The sequence below is a fragment of the Molossus molossus genome, unplaced genomic scaffold, assembly GCF_014108415.1.
Source record: "Molossus molossus isolate mMolMol1 unplaced genomic scaffold, mMolMol1.p scaffold_m16_p_2, whole genome shotgun sequence".
NCBI classification, from domain to species: domain Eukaryota; kingdom Metazoa; phylum Chordata; class Mammalia; order Chiroptera; family Molossidae; genus Molossus; species Molossus molossus.
In genome coordinates, this window is record NW_023425355.1 from 88,254,729 (window position 1) to 88,267,564 (window position 12,836).

The following is a 12,836-nucleotide window of genomic DNA, read 5'->3' on the forward strand; positions in this document are numbered from 1 at the left end:
GAGTTGGCAGGGCAAACAAGAAAGCAAATGATGACATCGATACTATGAGAAGGGCTCTGGAGAGAGCTTCTAATTCTACCTGGCTCAGGGGCAAGTGCTATTCTGCCACCTTTCTAGGAGTTTGATCAATTCAGAAAAAAGGAATAAGTGTAAAGGGCTGGAGGGAGGAGATAACTAGGTACATCCAGAGAATAGAAAGAAGCTTTCTGTGCCTAGACCAGAACCTGGGATGAGGGGAGAGAAGTGTATTGGCAGAAGCCTTGAAGACTGGGTGGGATTGGAATCTGAAGGGTTTGTTACACATCTGAGAAGTGTGACATTTCAACAGGGTTAATATGTGTGTATGTGTATATGTAATGATATAGACTTATACACACTCACACATACACTGGTATGTAAAACATCTACTTTTAGATGCTGGAGTACTAAAAAAGAAGAAGGAAAGGTCATGTTAAAGTAATCCTATTGACCATTATTTACCTGAACTGCTTATGTATAATTGTCATCCATCACAAAGAACATTTCACATATTCTATGTGTCCGAGTATGTGTGTGTTGTTTTTTGTTTTGTTTTTTAAATGACACGCTGAATTCTCTTTGGGAAGTTGTTTTGTTTCTCTTTTTTTCGTTTCCTTTCTTTTTATTTCACTAATGTTCGCCTGCTCCAAACCTCAAAAAGTAGAAGGAATTTTGTCCTGATATTTTTCCTTTCACTAAGTCTCAAGAGAGTTCTTGCAAAGGTGCTGTCATTGCATGAAGAATGCCTCAATTTTGAGCTGGGTGTTTGAATCGCAGATTCTGCACCAGAAACAGTAAAACTTCTTTTTCCCTTATAGTATCTCAACTTCATGTAGCCAACCTTAGGTACCCAGCAATAATAGCTAAATTTAGTAACGTCCGCTAAAATTGTATCTAGGGAACTTTCCCCCTTTTTGCAGGAAAACAGTGAGACATAGAAGAGTCCTGGGACTACGCTTCCCAGAGGCCTCCGCTTGGAGCCTACTCCAAGGACGGCCCTAGAATCTTGGCTCGGCCCATTCCCCGTACCTTATTTAAAACTACAACTCCCCGCGGCCTCCTCTCGCCGGACCCTTCAAAGAGGGTTTCCCAGCAGCCTCCTGGGCGAAGAGCCCCGCCCCTCAGAGAGGTTGCCTAGGCTTCCTGGAGCCCTCCGCCGGCCCCGGCCCCTATCACGTGATGCACCACTGTCCACCAGGGTGCGGAGGAGGGCGGAGGGCGGTGGCCAAGGGCGGGGAGGCCGCAGGGGGAGGGACCTGGAGGGGGCGGAGGGGAGCCCGGGACCCGAGCAGCCAGGCAACCGTGGTGGCGCCTGGATCCCAAGGTGGGTGCGCGCTTGCTGCAGGCCTCTCTCCGAGCTGGACGTTGCGGGTACCCGTGGTGTGGGGGGGATGGGAGGCCGAGAAGAGGAAGTTGGGACTCCCCAGGCCAGCGGGTCCCGCGGTGCCTCGCAGCACCCCCCGCAGGAGGGTGTTGGTGAGTGGGTTCGCCCAAACGCCTGGGTTGTTCCGCCTGCCAGGGCTGAGGCCAGGGAGCAGTAGGAAGGTGCCTCCGGCTTCCAGGTTCTCCTCGTCCAAGGTCCCAGGCCCACGACGGGCGAAGGTCGGATCGGGAATTGGGGCCCGCGGGCCGGGGGGTGGAGGCGTGGGGGCGTCGTGGCCGCTGCCTGGACTTTACTTCCAGGTTTTGGGACGGCGAGTGGGCCGGGCGGCCGCCCTGTCTCCCTGGTGACGCGCCTTGGCTGGTCCTTACAGTGGCTCTCTGCACGGGGTAGCTGCCCCGTCTCATCCCCCCTGGGTTCTGCGAAGTGGCCACAGCCGTTCATTGGCTGTGAATTCTGTATCTGTGCTTTTGGCCAGTGTTTGTTTCTGTCACAAACGGGAGGTTGTCTGGTCTTGCAACAGTTGAAGGAAGATCTGAAAAGGAGTCACAGGCAGTATGCACAGGCAGGAGCAAGGGCCCTTTACCGGGTTGCCTCCCTTAACTGTCTTTTGCTGTGCTCAGGAAGTGAAAACTAATTTTAGTTTTTGCCTAAGCAAAAATGAAATGATCTGCTGCAAAAATTATACTGTAATCTTTTTATATACAAAGTATGAGGCGAAGTGGATTGTAACTGATTTTGAAACAAACATACTAAACCTTCACAAGAATGTAATCGTGACACATTAGAATTGACTGGGACTTTGAAGTTCATGTAGTTCATTTATTTCCCGGATGGGAAAACTGAGACCTAGAGAGGGTAACTAATGTGACACAGGCTGTCTGACAACTTAATGGCAAAGCTAACGTAAATCAGGTCTCTGGGGGATATCCTGGCGGCTATCTAGCCTGGGTACTTTTGTTTTGTTTTGTTTTAATCAGGGCTCAGTTTTTGTTCCTTGTAAACTATCCACCTTAGAGTTTGAGACTGAGCCAGCGATTTTGCTGTAGTTCAAACTGTTTTAAATTTCTTTCAGAACCAGTTTACCAGCCAAATAATACAATTAAGCTTGTTAATTTATAGACACATGTTGTTTTCATCCAACATATATTTTGGGCATGATTACTTATTCTCAAGATTTGACTCTGGATGACTTTTAGCTATTTCACAAAACCAAATCTACCCCTGAGAGATTTCACAGGATGGAATAGATTCAAACCATTGGTGCTGCCAGGGTATAGCAGCCTCCTGACATGCGTGAAAGTGGAGAACATTCATTGGGGCTTTTAGATTCTAGTATGGTTGTTAAACCATTGGTCTCCTTACCTTAAAGTTCTAACACATGTATCAAATGATTAGTTGTTTTCATTCATTCAATTCAGAAGACCCATGGTCAACTCAGTGTCTTACACACCGGGAAGATAGCTGATAGCACCACTGATGAGGTTCCTGCTTTACAGAGCTAATGTGTGGGGAAGCAGACAATAAAAAATATAAACAATGCTATATTTTCTAGTGGAGATGAGCAGTATCAAGAAAAATAGAGCTTTGGAACTCTATGATGACAATAAAACAGGCTGGCATGAATGAGAGTGAGTTGGACATTACTTTGACTTGATAGTTTTAGACTATTAACTGCTGCTCCCTTACAGTAAAGAAATCGAAAAGTAAATCTATCCGAGTCAAAGAGATTCTGTGGAGTCCATCATTTCTCCAGCCATTGCTCTTTTGATGATAAGTGCACCACAGCCTCAATTTTAGTTGCATTTTCTGCCTTACATGCAAACAGTAACTGGTTTCAAACACCTAGAGAGGTGATCTTCAAGTCCCTTGCTGTCTCAGTGGTTACCTCACCCTTGCTGCAGAAGGCTCTGCTGAGGTCAGTGTTGATTGTTGATTTCATTCCAGTGACAGGCTATCTTACACAAGGATTTCTCTTCCTGCACACTGGTTTGTACTGGGAACCTACTATCTGAAATGCTTGTCAATCTTTGTGTTGTGTGGTCTGAAAAGAAACAAGTTCGATTTGAAATTACAGGCATTCCTTGGAGAAATTGTAGGTTCAGTGCCAGACCACTGCAGTAAAGTGAGTATTAAAGTAAAACAAGTGGTCATCTTTTTGCTTGTGGAGGGTCTTGCCTTCAATTTGTAAACACATCTCTGAAGCACAATAAAGCGAAGCACAACAAAATGAGGTATTCCTGTAGCTCTAGAGTGAGGAAGCACTCAACTTCTTAAGAACAAGAGTGATAATAAACTGGCATTAGTGATAGCTTACTATAAAAGCTCTTGGAAAAAAAAACTAAAAATAAATAAAAGTTCATCTGTTTAGTACCTTTTCAGTTCTCTCATATTCTGTATGTTCAGTGGCTTCAAAGAAAATGTTTTCATTTGTACAGGTTCTTAAAAATGATTAAAGTTACATAAACTACTCACTCCAGTATTCTTTGTTCCAAAGTGAAAGGAGGATTAACAAAATGTAGTTACTTTAAAAGCCACTGAAAGAACATGTGGTTCTTGCTCTTATTGAGGGCTCCAAAATAAGGAGAAAAGCAGAGCCTCTTCAAGGCTTAGTAGGTGATATTTTGAGCTGGTGGCCAAAGGATTTCAAAGGCTACACTTATTTGTTATTTCTCAAGTTTTTTTTTAAAAAAAATTATAAAAGAATAAGTGGTTGTTTTTATTATTCTTTAGTAATTCCCCATCCCTGTTTCTGACCTCTTTGAAGTTCTACTTTTTTTATTTTCTAGTTTCTCAGTTCATTATTCCTTTCTGGTAGATGGGGTGACAGGGGCTGTCATTTGTCTATAAGCTGTTGACTCTGGATTTGAATCCTGGCTCTAATATTACCTGTGTAAATTCAGGCAAATTACTTACCTCTTTGCCTCAGTTTCCTTATCTGTAAAATGAAAATAATAATAGTTCCTTCCTCAAAGGGGTGTTGGGCAGGACTGAGTCATAATCTGTGTTAAGTGTTTAGAATAGCATCTTGCACATAGTAGGCTCTCAAGAAAAGTTGAACTACATCGAACTCCCGTCTTTTGACTTGAGCTGTATGGAACTCCATTCTTTTCTTTTAAAGAAAAAAAAAAATGATTCCAGACATGTTTTAATAAACTTTTGGAAATATAGTAAGCCTGATTTTCTAAACATCTCTCTTCATTTCATTATTGACTCAAGCATTTAGTTTCAGGTGATGTTGACAGCAGTGAACACAGTTCTTGCAGTGCTAAGTTCCCTTTACTGTTTAGACTCAAATAACTTGAGGCCATATTTTGTTTGTTACTGTAAACAATAATAGAGCAAGAGAATCCTTCAAATTCTTCTGCTTTGAAAGCGAGAGGGTACTGGAAGACCCAATTGGAATTAGTCAAGTGAGATCCAGTTGCCATTCTGTAACTAGAGGATGATTTTTCATGATAAATGTTTACCCACAGGAGCACCAGGGCAATCTCATATTTTTGTTTTTAAGTATGTGACAAGCATTTCTTTAGAAAATTGGCATCCTGTACTACTGCTTTTGTTCTGTTTCTATCTGAGGAACAAGTACTGGGAAAGAGCCTTGTGTCTGTGTGAGGTGGTAGAAATCTTCTTGAGTTTGGATTCCACAAGCCAGGTTCAAATCCCAGTTTTGCACCTCTTAACTCTATATGATACAGGACAAGTCATTTTACCTCACTACTGGCTCTTCCATTTGTACGATATATCTAAGAAAACCTGCCTTACCAAATTCCCATATCTCTTCAGAGAGTCAAATGTGCAACAGCACCCTTTGAAAACTGTGGCATTATTATTATTGCAGTGATGTGTTATATAAGCCATCATTATTTGGAGAACTGAGTTAGAGGGCAGTGTCCTTCCTGTTCTTGTCTCATCACCCCATAGCTGTAGGTATGGTCTCTGTCTCACTCTCCCTCTTCTGTCAGCACTGAGATATGCAAGTGTTTTATTGTCTCTCTCATATGGACCTGAAGTCATTGGTGCACCTACTGAGCCTCCATTTTCTTTATTTCTAAAATGATAGTACTGTATAACTAACAATCACAGGGCAATAGCAAGGCAATCTCTCCATCATGGAATATCACCTGCCTTTTTCTGCAGTGTCTCAGAATGGAAGTCTTTCCTTTTTCAAGTCAGCACCTTACCTTAGCACCAACTCTTAGCTCCTCAATGCAGCTTGAGGCACTGCCAAGTTCCTCCACCCATACTAGACTGGATGATGGCTCTCGGGGTTGGGATAAGAAGAAATTGCTTAGTGGTTAGAGCATTGGCCCATGCACCAAAGGGTCATGGGTTCAATTCCAAGTAAAGGCACATACCCAGGTTGTGGGTTTGATCTCTGGTTGGGGCATGTAGGAGAGGCAACCAATTGATCAATTGATGTATCTCTGTTGCATCAATGTTTTTCTCTCTCTCTCTCTCTCTCTCTCTCTCTCTCTCTCTCCCTGCCCCCCACTCCCCCACCGTCTCCCTTCCACACTCTCTAAAATCAATGGAAAAATGTCCCTGGTGAGGATTAACAGAAGAAGAAGAAATCCAGGGACTTGCTTGCTCTCTAGGTCCACACTGCCTTGTTCAAACAGGACAGGTGCCCAGTGCTCTTTTTTGTTACTTGAATTTGTTTCTCAGTATCTTGAAATGACTCCATAAGTAGCTCTTGTAAATTTCATATACTTATGTTAATTTAGTATTGTGTTCCTCAACTCTTTGTCCTGATATGTAATATCTGTGTATTTCAGTATTAATTTTTTTTTAATCTTCCAAATTTGTAATCCAGATGGTTGAGGTTGGAGACATTGTTCTGGACAGGTAAAACCTAACATGATCCTCTTCATGTAGTAGACATTTACTAAACATTCTTTGATTTCAACTGGGTAAAGGGGGATAGTTTATAATTATTTGGTTGGGTTCATTTAAACAAATTTTGTTGTCTAAGGATTATATTCCCTGACTGCAAGATGAAACAACAGAGCTCATGCTTAGCTTTTCTTTCCATGGTCAATTAGCAGATGAATAAGAAAGTTCTTTGAGTCCAGTGCTGGGAGAGGTCTCACCCATTGCTTTCCCACCCTTTTCTTCTCAGCTTCTGGATTTTTGGACTATTGTGTCAGGAGCAGTTTGCAATTAGGTTCCTTTTTTTGCTTCACTTGTTGGTATGTTGGGGGTAGGAAGGGCTAAGGGAAGTTGAAGGGTAATAATTAAAAGTAAAAAGAAAAGTAACTTGTTTGTAACTCCTCCAGCTTGGATTCCCTTGCCTGAAGACCTTGACAACACAGTGATACCCTTTCTTTAGTTTGTGGTCATTATTATATGTTGCTATCACATCCTTGAGATTTTTGTGAGAAGGAAACACAGTTTGTTTCCCAGAGCCTCTTACAATGAAACGGATTAGGGTGTCCTGCTTTCCTCTTTGTGGGAGCCCTGGAGGCAGAGATGGGAGATGGTCCTGAAAGGGAGTCTTAGCATCATGTGGTGCTTACAATGCTCTTGTCTGAACTTTAAATTCCTTTATGGCCCTAAGATGATTTAGGTAGGGGCTGAGGATAACTGGGACTGTGCTCTCAGGGTTCATTCCAGCAGGACTGCAATTGACCTGAGCTATTTTACTGAAATAAGAAATATCCCTGCACAGCAATGACCCCCGACCATGACACAGGTCAGTACTATTTGTGGGTCACAGTGAGAAGGAAGACTTACACTTGGTTTCAGTGAGACCCTGGAAGGGTGCTGCTCTTGACATTGCTTATGTGGCAGGAAGGATAAAAGAAACCCTGGTCAAGATTCCATTTTTAGCTTCCTAGTCCAGAAATGTTCCTTGCACACATCAGTGGTTCTGGACTGAGAGCAAGTTTGAATCCCTACTGCCCTCACAGATAAAAGGAAATAGTAGCTGGTCCTCACCTCTTTGTAACCTTTGCAAGGCATAATAACTGATTTTTGAAAGTTGAGGCTGAGTGTAACCCTGCTGGCTATTTCCTTTATTTACTGTTATCAACTCTGAATTGATGTGATCATTCTTCCAGAGGTTCCCATCACTTCATGACATCAAATAGTTTTTTCCCTGTTGATAAAGAGTATCCTGATGCCTCCACTCCTCCTCAGCCCTGGGAGGTTAGGGGACATTCAGAATCTTAGCCCCTCTGCAGACCTACATAACTAGAGTCTGCATTTGATATGACATCCACCCAAGTGATCTGAATGTAAATGAAAGTTTGAGAAGCTGGGCTAAGTAGCAGTTCACATCCTGGCTTCCTCATTGACCCGCTGACTGCACTGTCCGCTAAAGATAATTTGTGCCACATGTGTTATCCGTTTTCCTAGTAGCCACATTAAAAAAGTGAAGAAACAGCCATGGCCGGTTTGGCTCAGTGGACCAGAGAGTCCTGTGCTTGGTTCCCTCTGAGAGCACGTACCTGGGTTGCAGTTTGTCCGCGTCCCCGGTTGGGGTCGTGTGGGTGGCGACCACTCGATGTGTCTTCTCCCATCAATGTTTCTCTCTCTCTCTTCCTCCCCCTCTATCTCAAGATAAATGCAAAAATGTCCTCAGGTGAGGATAAAAAAATCAAATTGGCAGTTACAAAGTAAAGAAACAGATGGAATCAACTTTTATAATAGACTTTTATTTAACCAGGTATATCCAAAAATCTCATTTCAACATGTAATCAGTATTATAACCAGTGAGATTTCTCTCCCTTTTCTGTACTAAGTTGTTGAAATCTGCACTAAGTGTGTACTTTCCACTTACTGTACCCCTCAATTTGTATGAGCCATATTTCACACATTCAGGAGCTACATGGACTAGTGGCTCCAGTGTTGGACAGCACAGTTTGGAGAGTACGTTTTGACCTTGATGTGCTGGTGATGTTAGTGTTAGCAGATTTACTGTCAAGGCCACTGCCACCTCAGTAAAACCTTATGTTAATGTTCAAGGTAATTTGCACCAAGCTTTTTGCCCAGTGCTATGACATACATCTCATCTGAATCCTCACAGCATACCTCCTGAGTACCAGAGAGTTCTTTTCTCTGTTTCATTTTGGTAAGCCAGCTTAAGAAGTCACCATTGATATGTATGTGAAAAGCAAGTATCTTTCTTTTTTTTAAATTTAATTAATTAATTTATATTTCTTACAGATGTTTCTCCTTTTTCCCCACTGATTCCCCTCTCTCCCTCCCTCCCACCCTCTCCCAAGCTTTGTTGTCCATGTCCGTTGTTCATGCATACATGCATGTAAATTCTGTGGTTTATCTCTACCCCCACCCCCTCTTCTAGGGATAGTCATTCTGTACCCCAGCAAGTATCTTTCTTGGGACCATCTTCAAAGAACTTGAGGAATTCCTTCTTAGGCTCTTCAGAGAGGGCCCCAGCTGGGCTGGAAGCTGACTGCTCTTTAGCATCACTTAGAAAGCTTTAATAACCTGATGACTGGTTCAACCTACAGACCTTCAGGTTTATTTGATCTGGGGGTGATCAGACATTTGCATTTTAAAGTGCGTGGGTGATTCTAGCTTGCTGCTCAGTAGCAGCTGTGATAGGAGCATACATGTTCCCATCCCGACTGCCCTGATAATCACCTGGACTTCAGGTTGAAATGCAGATATATCCTAGACATTACTCTATTTTCTCCTTCCTTCTCTCTGGATTTATTCTGCTGTTTGGATATTTAAAACATGGTATTTTCATTATTATTTCTAGCATATTCTAATTTCCATTGTGATTATTTCATTTACCTGTGAGTTGTCTAGAAGACTATTTTTAAATTTACACATACATTTTCTAGGTATTTTTATTTATTATTATTATTATATTTTAATCCTCACCAGAGTATATGTTTTTTATTGATTCTAGAGAGAGAAGCAGGGAGAGGGGGGAAGGGAAGGGGAGAGGGAGAGAGAGAAGGAGAGAGAGGAGGAGAGAGAAGAGAGGGAGAGGGGGAGGGGGAGAGGGAGGCAGAGGGAGAGGGAGAAATATCAATTGGTTGCCTCCAAGACAGCCTGGGTATGTGCCTTTACTGGGAATCGAACCTGTGACCATTTGGTACACGAGATGACGCTCTAACCAACTGGACCATACCGGCTAGGTCTGTACATATTTTTAAAACTGATTTCTAACTTAACTGTATTATGGTCAAGGAATGTGTTCTGAATACTAGTAATTCTTTGAGATGTGTTGATAGTAGGTTTATATAGTACTTGTGGTTTTCTTCTTTTACTTAGCAGAATGTTTTTTGTATTCGTCCATGTTTTCTCATGTATCAGCAGCTGGTGACTCTCTGCTGCTGAGTAGTATTCCGAAGTGTGGCTATAACATAATTTGCCCATGTCCATAAACATTTGAGTTGATTCCCTTTTTTGGCCGTTATGAATAGAATGTTATGAACACTTGCTTACTGTTCTTTATTTATTTATTTATTTATTTTTTTATGAATTTATTTTTGTTTTAGATGTTTCTTCTTTTTTCCCCATTGACACCCTCCTCCCTATCCCCCCCACCCTATCCTCATCTTTGTTGTCCATGTCCATCAGTTATGCGTACCTGTATATAAGTTCTGTGTTTTATCTCTTCCCTCCCCCTCCACCACCTCTTCTGGGAATTGTCAGTCTATACCCTACTTCGACGTCTCTGAGTCTACCCTGTTCTTCAGACTGTTATGTTCATTATATTCCACAAATCAGTGAGATCATGTGATATTTGTCTTTCTCTGCTTGGCTTGTTTCGCTTAGGATAATACTCTCCAGGTCTCTCCATGTCGTCTCAAAGGCTAAGAGACCTTTCATTCTTACAGTGGCATAGTACTTCATTGGGTATATGTACCACAGCTTTTTTATCCATTCGTCTACTGGTACCAAAGTATCTTGATTATGGAGGTATTACACGTAGTAGGTCGGGAAAGTGGTTAGTGGAAATACTCCAAATTTATTCTTTTTTTTTCTTTCAAGATCATTTGATATATTCTCAGTCCTTTGCCTCTCTGTATACATTTCAGAATGATTTTGTCAATTTGTAAAGCAAAGCCCATTTAGATTTGATAGAGATTGTTTTGAATCTATACATAATATTGACATCAAAACAATATTGAGTCTTGCGTTTATTGAGGATGATATATGTTTAGGTCTTCTTTTATTTCTCTCTCTCACCAATGTTTTATAATTTTCACTGCATGTATCTTATATACATTATATTAAATGTATCCTGCCCTGGAAACGTAATAACATTCGCATCATAGGAGTCCCTGAAGAGAAGAAAATGGGCAAGGGTTAGAGAATATATCTGAGAAATAGTGACAGAAAACTTTCCTAACTTGGTGAAGGAAGAAGGCATTCAAGTTCAAGAAGCACAGAGAGCCCCAAGTAAGAAGAACCGAAACAGGCCCACACCAAGACACATAGTAATTAAAATGCCAAAAATTAAAAAGACAGAGAATCCTAAAGGCAGCAAGAGGTAAGCAACAGGTTACCTACAAAGGAAACCCCATAAGGCTCTCAGCTGACTTCTCAACAAAAACAGTACAGGCCAGAAGGGAGAGTGGCATGAAGTAATCAAGGTCATGAAAAACAAGGATCTGAATCCAAGACTACTCTATCCAGCAAGGCTGTCATTCAAAATAGAAGGTCAAATAAAGAGCTTTCCAGACAAAAAAAAAGGCTAAGAGAATATATTAACACCAAATTAGCATGGCAAGATATGCTAAAAGGACTGCTGTAATTAGTAGAAGAAATGGGAAGAAAAATATAACCACACCAAACAAAAAATGGCAATAAATGAGTACATATCAATTATCACCTTTAATGTGAATGGTTTGAATACTCTGATAAAAAGACATAGAGTAGCTGACTGGAAAAGAAAGCATGACTCACATATATGTTGTTTAGAAGAGATGCACCTCACAACAAAAGACTCACATAGGCTGAAAGTGAAGGGATGGAAAAAAAATCTTTCAAGCAAACGGAAAGGAAAAAAACCTGGGGTAGCAATACTCATATTTGATAAAGTAGATTTCAAATTGAAGGCCATAACTAGAGACAAAGAAGGCCACTACATAATATTGAAAGGATCTATTCAGTAGGAAGATATAACCTTGGTAAACATATATGCACCCAATATAGGAGCACCAAAATATATTAAAAATCTTTTGGCAGACTTCAAAGGAGAAATCAAAAGCAATACATTCATAATGGGGGACTTCAATAACCTGCTGGCATCACTGGATAGACCTTCTAGACAAAAAATTAACAAGGAAACACAGACTCTAAATGAAGAGCTTGATCAAATGTATTTAATAGATATCTACGGGAGAATTACACCCAAAAACTGCAGAATAAACATTCTTCTCAAGTACACATGGGACATTCTTAAAGATAGAACACAGGTTAGAGCACAAACTAAGTCGCTACAAGTTCAAGAAGATTGAAATCATATCAAGCATCTTCTCAGATCACAATCGCATGCAACTAGAATTCAATTGCAACAAGAACATGCAAAGACATTTGAAAACATGGAGGCTAAATAGGATGTTATTGAACAATGAATGGGTTACCATGGAGATCCAGGAAGAAATTAAAAACTTCCTGGAAACCAATGAAAATGAACACACAACAACACAAAATCTATGGGATGCAGCGAAAGCAGTTCTCAGAGGGAAGTTCATAGCACTACAGGCCTACCTCAAGAAACAAGAAAAATTTCTGACAGACTATCTAACTTCACTACTTAAAGAACTAGAAGGCAAAAAAAGAAAAAAGAAAAAAAGAAAACTCCAGAACAAGTAGAAGGAAGGAAACAGTAAAGATAAGAGCAAAAATAAATGACATGGAGATCAAAAAAGAATTCAAAGGATCAATGAAACAAAGAGCTGGTTCTTTAAAAAGAGAAACAAGATTGATGGACCCTTAGCTAGACTCACCAAGAAACAAAGAGAGAGAACCCAAATACACAAAATCAAATATGAAAGAGGAGAAATAGTAACTGACACAACCAAAATACAAAGGATCATTAACAAATATTATGAACAATTATACAGCAACAAATTGGACAATCTAAGCAAAATGGACAAATTTTAGAAACACATAGTCTCCCAGAACGGAACTGGGAAGAGATAGAGAACTTGAACAGACCAATAAGAACAAAAGAAATTAAAGATGTAATCAAGACTCTTCCAGCAAATAAAAGCCCAGGACTAGAGGGCTTCATGGGAGAATTTTACCTAAAATTCAAAGAACTAATACCCATTCTCCTCAAACTCTTTCAAAAAATTCAAGAAAGAAGACTTCCAAACTCATTTTATGAGACCAGCATAATTTTAATTCCAAAACGAGAAAAAGACACTACAAAGAAAGAAAACTACAGACCTATATCCCTGATAAACGTAGATGCCAAAATCCTGAATATAATACCAGCAAA

At 40.8% G+C, this 12,836-nt stretch overlaps 1 protein-coding gene across 1 annotated transcript in view; it reads left to right on the forward strand.

Moving 5' to 3' along the window:
* The first annotated feature begins 1,294 nt into the window (after positions 1-1,294).
* Positions 1,295-12,836, forward strand: part of MTM1 (myotubularin 1) — a 153,619-nt gene continuing 142,077 nt past the window's right edge. Inside the window, exon 1 of the mRNA XM_036271174.1 lies at positions 1,295-1,342. The gene's annotated coding sequence lies outside the window, so the exon portion shown is untranslated. The remainder of the gene's footprint in view (positions 1,343-12,836) is intronic.